Below are 7,700 nucleotides of genomic sequence, written 5' to 3'. Positions count from 1 at the left end.
AGGCCGGTATGGAACAAGATACTTGCCCCACATACGCTGTTTACCGTGTGTTGTACCTGTGAACTTGAGAAGTTTCTCAACTAGAAGCTATTGTTTCCTGTGAGATATGGGTATACCCCCTCCACACACAGGCATACACACACACACACACCTCTTGCCAAAACACTGTGGTCGCTTTCGTCGAAGAGCTCCTCTTTAAACAAATGCCTCGGGAGCAAAGTTTTGATGTCATTCCAGGCACTTATCAAACACCATTTGTGAGGGAAGCGGCACTCAGCTACGTCTGGTATGCTTCGACAAATATGCCGGGTGTCATTATGGCTTCTTGCTCTACAAAGACACAATCACTTCAAAGCATTCATCTGTAGCTAAAGACTCTTCGCTCCACTCACTCACACACATAAAAGTCATTCACAAGTGAGGATGACAAGACAGCTTGGAAAACATGCAAGGACAAATGATCCACTAATGCTGACGTGCCCTTTTTCAGCGATGAAGATTACAACACATGCTTTGCTTGAATAGGTTAATGAGAAATTAAACACAACATGTGATGCACGTGTTGCAACACTGTGATGACTGTTTCCAGTGAATTAGGCAACACAGCTGCGCTAACTGTGTAAACCTGCGCCGATATCTTCCTTCTCGAACGAAAGTTTGAATAAGTAAGTAAATTCTCATGGAGGAGATTAAACAGTGTGCAGTTTTCATACATCATGCTTCATTATGCAAGCCTGTATCATTTAATCATGCACCCTGCTCTGAAGCGCAGCAGTCTACATAGTAATTACAGAAAAGGCCTGTGCACTTAAAGGGACTCTGGGGTCTAATTTGCTCCGGCTGACTTGCACTGACCTTCCTCACCACGATGAGCTAGCTCATCCCACAGGTCAGCGGTGCCCACATCAATGTTCACAGAGCATGGATACCGCAAATGATTAATTCCGCTGTGATCTGCGTGGGCTCCATGTAACACGACAATGTTTGCACAACTCATTACTCCTGGAATATTATTTACAACACATGTGGCAGCCTGGAAAACGGGCTGCTTTATCAAAACTGCGCTGCAGAGATTCTGTTTTCGTTAATGAAAGGAGAAATCTCAAACCACCATCCTGTAATTAGTCATCAGTTACAGAACAAAGTACCATGGGGCCAGGTGGGGCCCCGTGATTCTAATCTGCTGGATGTGTTTATGATTAAAAAAACATAGCATGGGATAAAAACAGCATCCTTTTACCAGACTGTAGGAGCAGCCTTCAGGTTCCTGGAAACAGAATATGAAAGTGTGTCACACTCAAATTCATGTGACAACTGACCGTTCTTTAAACCCCTTATAGCTTAGCAACCGTAGCTCGGCACAGCGGGCCTGTCAAGCTGTGGATTTGTCCACATGTTGAACGTGTGTGGAGCTGAAGTGAGAGAGACACATGGCATTTAAAGAGTTTGGAGCCTGGTGTCTTTTTTTACCACCTTTTATCACAAGTGTGTTGGTTTGACTGCAAAGGGTAGTTAGTGAAGGCAAAGGGCGTGTCATTCACTAACTCAACTGTAATGTGGGGTTACAGGTTATGTTAGAAATAGACCTGTTGAAGGATGGAGCTGTATGAGAGCTGAAGCTGCTTTTATATCAGATTTAGAGTAATGATAGTGGCTCTGCTTGTCAAACCTGTCTGTTATTCCTCATAAAGAGAATATGAGCATTAAATCATAACCACCATATTTGTTGATAATATGTGTTCAAAACAACCAAGCACCATGGCAGAATGAATGATATTTCACTTCCATTTTATTTCAAATACTGTCATATAACACTAGATTGACAATGCTTCTCCTTATTTCCACGTCCTCTACATTGATCGTCAACTGGTGAGGATGCTACCTTTCTCCCCATAAACTGTATAAAACGTGGACGTAGTCCAGAACCAGCGTGAGGCTCACTGACAGCAGTTCCAACGAATCAAAAAAGGGGAAAAGAGGCGGAGCGGGGGTGGAGCTGAGGCTGGCCGAATGAAGCCTGGCTGCTGAAACCTGGCAGCTAGCTGTCAGTCAGAGCGGCCATGCCGTGCCCACAGCTTTATGGCATGTTACATTTCAGGCCTCACTGGTATTGCTACCTTGAGTGAAGCAAAAAATATATTCTTCCACTGCTGGCATTGTATCATATATGTAGCCCTCAAGAGCATATTTAAGACCCATTTCAAGGATTGTCCTTTAAAAACGAATCATTCAAAAGTCAGCTTGAGACAAAGTTTTCAGCCAGCTCGGAGAGTTCTACCTTTGGCTTGGACTTAGCTACAGCCACTAAACCTACTTGTGACACACCTGATGCCCACTTCAGGGCCACTTTATTATCATTAGGGAGCTGCTGCTGCCACCACTGCCATCACCCCTACCCCTTCCTCCATGGTAACACAGACACACAAACAGGAAGCAGCTGTTGCCAGGGAAACAGCTAGAAGGTCTGCGGTGCTTCAGTGAGGCGGAGAGTGAGCGAGGTAAGAAAAGAGAGGAAAATGTGGAGGGAAAAAGGGCTGCTGTGGCGGAGGAATCTAATTACACTGTGACAGAGGATAAATAGGGATATTTCCAGCATCCAGCTTGCGTTGATAGAGTGAGAAAATGTGTGTTCTGTGTGTGCGAGTGTGTGTATATATACTCTGATTTGCGCAGATACTGTACCTGCGTCTGAGCCTGGGAATAGGCTGACTGACGCACGCAATGACAGACAAGCTTTGGAGTCCTGGCAACCCTGCTATTTCTCTCTCCCATCGCCCTCCTCTCCCTCTCCATCTTCCTCCTCCTCCTCCTCCTCCTCCTCCTCTTCGCACACCCCCACACCTCCTTCTCAGCTCTAATCCCTCTGTCTCCTCTCTGCCATCGCTCCTCCACGTCTGTCTTCTCCCTTGGCATGAAGTGATTGCATATGGATCGTCACATAATCCGATTCTGTCACTGAGAATAGCTTTGCCTCTTTGGATCACTTAGAAATTAACCGGTTGGACCCAGAATCATTAGCTTAGTATTCACCGTGCTGCACTGCAATGGCTCACTGTGGGAATTAGTTTCACGGAGGCTGACATGGCTCTCACCTGTGAAATGGTGTTACGGAGTGGATAGTCTGCTTTTTGGATCAACATTAAAGAGCTGGCTCGCTCCTCCAGGTCTTTACTCAGCGGTGACATACAATGCAAACCCCTACGAGCTAAATTTAAGGCCACCTGACTTTGATCTGGTGCCGAGAAAACAAACAGGGATCTATCAAGAGCTACCCGCTTTAAAGCTGAGTACATACACACATGGGCACACACACATTCAAGGAGAACAAACAATAGATGTGCGAAATCAGATAACGCAGAGTGGAATGCCAAAGACAATACATCATTTTTCATCTGATCTTCAGATCACCTTGCCATGTATTCATTTCAGTGATTTAGCTGTAAAATATTGTTTCATAAAAGCTAACAGTTATGCTTCAGCATTGGTTTTCAAGCCCTCAGGAGGTGAACACAATGCAGTGTTTCCAACAAATCAGGGACACAGCCCTTGGATTTTCCCCTTGATTTGGCAAATAGCCATTTCCTGTCTGTGTATTTTTCCATGTTTCCCTCAAACTGCAGCTGCCCGTGCTCTCACTTTTACTCTGCTTGTCTTGGTCAGCGCCCCAAAGCTTTCACAATAGATTTACGAGAAAGGCTCTGAGAGCAGCAGCAGCAGCGCTTGTGACAGGACGCAGAATCCCTTCAGCAAACGTACTTGCAGTCAGACGGATTCAGAAAGCCCCTCGTGCCGCACGCTCCCCATGTCGGATTGAGGAGGCTGTGACCATTTCTGCAACTTTTCAAACCCAACAATCCAGCTGTGCTCAGCTGTGCGGAGGTCGGACAGTAAGCTGGGTTTGAGCTTCTCTCTCTAGCTCTCCTTATTCTTTTGTTTCATCTGTGTTTTTGTCGCTTTTCAGGCAAACAACTGACTGCCACTCTATGAATGCCTTCCAGGAGAGACAGTGTGCACCATTATCCCCATATTTAAACAGCGCTATATCACATTTTTATCACAGTTCAACCTGAATGTTTATATAAAACAATCTATCCAATAGTTGTAAAGACATTTCATTCACAATCAGAAATGTCAATCTCATGGTGACACGAGAGGAAAAGTCAAGGGATCACCAAAGTCAGGTGGGTTCATGCTCTGGGGACCGTGAACGTATGTGCAAAAGTTTCATGGCAATCCATCAACAGTTGTTGAGATAGTTCAGCACAGTCTCAACACACAGCTCACAACCTCCACAAAGGCACAAAGTAGTTGCACATCATTACACATCAGCTGTGTATCTGTTTGCGGTGTTGATCTGATGCAACAGAGCCACAGGCAGCGTTCCGATTATCTGGAGTAAATTTCCTTGCCAATAGGCCGGTGGACTTGACACAAGTCGAGTCATCAAGTTTAAGTTGTGTACGTCAATGAACGATGTTGCTTAATCATCTAACAAACCACAAATCGAGGAAGCCGTGACCTCACCAGCACCTTGCTAAGTGTGTGCAAATTAGCAAGGGTGGCGGAGAAGGGAGGGGTTCGAGGCAAAAGTTTAGAAGAGCATACTGTAACTGTTTCCATAACAGAGGAATAAGAGTAGCTTCCTAATGTGAGCCATGAGTCACTGGCGTTTTTTTCCATTAGAAGAAGGTGGTGTTCAATATGTAGTTGTTTTGGCCGCTTTCTTGATCAGACATTCATTAAATGTGTTGACTGACCTAAAAACCTGCACATGCCGCTGAGACTGAATTTATCCATTGATTCAATGTATCTTAAGAAGAAGCGACTCCAGTTTGTTTACTAGTCGATACAGTTCGTGGATGTGTGAGTTCACACATACGCATCCTGTCTGGCTATCGAGTTATCTGAAAACAATCTCGAGTTAAAATAAACCACAGTGATGACATGAAATGATGGTAAACCACTCAATCATAGCGCACACCTCCTCAACACGCGAAGATCATGGGTGGATCTGGCCTTCACAGAGTTATTTTGGCCCAAATTCCATGACTAAATCTAAAAATAGAGCAGAAAGGAAGTGATATTTTTCTGTTTTAAGCTCCAACGTCAAGTTCAGCGGTGACATGAGATAGATGTCACGCACTGCTCTTCCTCCCCTCCAACTTCTCTAGAATCACACAGTGAATGAAGTAACCTTTTACCTTCAGCCTGCTTCCCTCTGAAGCACAGACGTGATGTTTTTAAGAACATCTCAGTCCAGCCTTCATCACGTTGCTGCTTCTCTTCTTCACTTCTCAGCCGTTATTTACATGCCAACATTTTACTTTAAGCTTAAATGAATCTTGACAATCTTCTTTGTAGGAATGTAAAGGACAACAAATACATTATCCAGACCTGAAGAGATGATGAACTCTGACTTTTGAGTTCAAGTTTCAGGCGCTCCATTTTCACCAATCGTCACCACAGGTGTTATTTTTACCTTAATGTCTTGTGTTCAAAATGGTCAAGGGAGCTTTTTCGGGCTAAACTTACAGATGTACAGATGACAAATGACAATAGAAAACACCATAGCACAGGAAATTAAGCAATCTAGCCTGGTATACATCTGAATACAGGCAGGAATACAGATATTTTTGTGATATAAACACATGCAGATGGTAGTTTAGTTTATTACATCCCTCTCCTTAGATCTTTCTCATAACTGCAGTACCTTTACAGACAGGACTGCAGTTGTCTGGGTATTTACATTTGTACTGTTGCCCCTCTTCTTCTTCACTGACATGCTGCAAAGAAATAGCCTGGCTCCCACAATAAAAAAAAAAGCCATATACCGGAAAACCATACACATTCTGATGAATGCACGCCCACGCAGTCAGTGGCGGCAGTGGCGCTTGTGGTTTCTATTTGAATTGTTGTTGTTTTATTGTTTTTTTTTTTTTATCAGTTCCGTACCTTTGCCAGATTTTGAAGCGCTTTGCATTTTGGAGAGACTACCATGCAACCCATTTCCTTTTGGGGACAAACAAAGTGACTGAGCGGTTGATTCACGCCTCTGACTTGAATGATTTTTCATGTTCTGGACCATTGCATACAAATGCTGATTTCCTACTTTGCAGAGAGCTTGTTTTCAGCTCAGTCTCAGCGAGAATTATTATCTCAAGCAAGTTTCACTTGTTTTACACTGACATGAGCTGAAATTAACATTTTAACTCATCTTGATTGTCCCAGAAATGTATGGTAGCCATAATGTTCAGTTCACACAAGTATCTGAATACCACAACAACCACCATGACTCTTTAAATGATCACCTTTCTGAGAGGGGTCTTACAAGCAGGACCATTGTTCTTAACCATCAAAGTTACTCACACCAGGTGAAAACCCCTCTCTCTTTCTCTTTCTGTGTGTGTGTTCTCTGACCTTGTTAATGTCTGTGTTCCCCTCATTGACCTGGAGGACCACACAGGTGTCAGACCACCACAGTGATGATGTCAGACCACCAGAGATGTTAGGAAAAGGAAGGAGGGAAGGAAGAGAACAACAACATGAAAAAAAAAGGGAGCTGAGGAGAAGAGGTGAGGAGGGAGACGCTCTTGGTGCAAGTGATGAGTGTAACTGAAAGTCAGCTATGCAGAAAGTGCCATGATGGAGGGGTTTATGAAATCTAGATACAGGCACAGGGACAGACCCAGCTTTTCATATTGTACATCACTGAACAATGGTGCTCACTAGCCCCCTAAAATGCAAAGCTAAAAAGATGACGTCAGGTTCTTTATCCCCCTTCTGACAGCAGACAATGAGTTATACAGAGTGTTAATTATTCATTTTCACTACACATGCACTGCTCATGGTTCATCATGACGCTGCCATAACACAGGAGCCAGAGTGAAAATAGTGATGAAAACAGCATTCTCGTGTTTTATGTATCTGGACTGTATGTGTGGATTTATAAGTGCAGCCCTATGACAGAGGAAGAAATCCCCCATGGAGCATCGGGGAAGTCATATTTTCTCCCTCACATGGTTGTCAGTCACTGAACGTCACTGTCCTGGATTCCAAAAGCAGCCATCACTCAAAGCAAAACCATGAGTATTTACATCCATATTTTGTGTGTGTTTGTATACCTGTGTGTGCGTGACACGCATCAGTACACATTATTTGCACATGTCAAAGCATGTGTTTGAGCCTTGGATGAGTCGAGTCGATGACTCATGGGTGAAAGCCCACAGACCCACTGTCGTCCTCTTCTAATGCGAGAGGCCTCTCTGTGGACTTTCTGAACAGGATATGGGAGAGTTGGAATCACTACTGTGGAATCTGACTGCTTTCTGTTTATGGCGAGCCTGTCTCACTTCCTCTGCCTGACCCTAACCTGAAACTTGACTCACAGGAGGCACCAGAAGATATAGATGTTACTGCACCTATAGACCAGTTTCTGTGTAGAATATAGGCGATAGTAATCAGATTACGTCAGAGTCATTTTGTTAGCTGAACTGACGACTGTCGCTAGCATAGTGGCAGCTCACTTGCATAAGCTAATGCTAATGCTAAAACCTCATGTGTTGGTTGAAAACTTTGCCATCGGCTGACAAGTGGTCATGAGGAGAAATCCAAATGTTGGCAGAGCTGCCTTGCCTAGTTATGGTTGCTAAGCTACGATTGGATAATTGCTGCTTGAGGCGCGCATGTGTGTGTGTGTGTGT

This window comes from Chaetodon trifascialis, chromosome 15 (genome assembly GCF_039877785.1).
Source record: "Chaetodon trifascialis isolate fChaTrf1 chromosome 15, fChaTrf1.hap1, whole genome shotgun sequence".
In the NCBI taxonomy this organism is placed as follows: Eukaryota; Metazoa; Chordata; class Actinopteri; order Chaetodontiformes; family Chaetodontidae; genus Chaetodon; species Chaetodon trifascialis.
Note: the sequence above shows the minus strand (reverse complement) of the source record.